Source organism: Cucurbita moschata, unplaced genomic scaffold (genome assembly GCF_002738365.1).
Source record: "Cucurbita moschata cultivar Rifu unplaced genomic scaffold, Cmos_1.0 Cmo_Scf00127, whole genome shotgun sequence".
Classification (NCBI taxonomy): Eukaryota; Viridiplantae; Streptophyta; class Magnoliopsida; order Cucurbitales; family Cucurbitaceae; genus Cucurbita; species Cucurbita moschata.
The window spans coordinates 47,815-48,639 of record NW_019268643.1 but is presented as its reverse complement, the minus strand read 5'-3'; positions in this window follow the sequence as shown (position 1 = coordinate 48,639).

The following is an 825-nucleotide window of genomic DNA, read 5'->3' as shown; positions in this document are numbered from 1 at the left end:
GACTCACACGTGCGAGTGTGAATCCCCAGGGCGCTCGCACACCCCCTGGACTCTCTGGTACAGCGAATCTATAGCGACGTCCGGAGGTCAGCGGAACCCCATAGTGTCATGCGCCTCATGAACACCCTCATCTGTGTGCATTCGCACCTGTGCGCATTCGCGCTCATCATATGGTGCGGGTCCGCACTCATCATCTCTAGGGGAAGTAGCCCTATGCTTATTAACATACAATATGCATGAGGTCACTCTAAATCCATCATAATGTCTCTTCTGACACAACCGTCTAGTCTCATCTCTATGTTACTCTAGGTAACACATACTCGTGGATATTTATATTAATATCATTTTCACGCTCTTAGGGTTGTGTCCTATGTCGATCTAACGGCATGATGCAATATGGCACTCATCATCATATAGCATGCTCAATATGAAAATCATCACCATATTAAGGTAAACATCACGCAATTATTATACTAATCATATTGTCACAAAGTGCATCAAACATATCAAGTACGTCAATCATCGAAATATATATATATTACGCATATCATCAAGCATCATAACTCACACATCATCATAACTCATATACTGCATCGTACGACATAGTTTATACACCATCATAACTCGTACAATTTTTTAGCCTATCCTATAGTAAGACCACTTACCTGATTAGCGTATACGGGTGTCACCAATTTATCCTTAATGAAAGTTCGATTTTTCCCTTTGTATCCAAGCCAACCTATAAGAATCCGTGACATCAATTTCATGTTCAATTCTCTAACTCTTACAATGGTTCATGTGCTAAACTTCATGCGAGCATTAAAG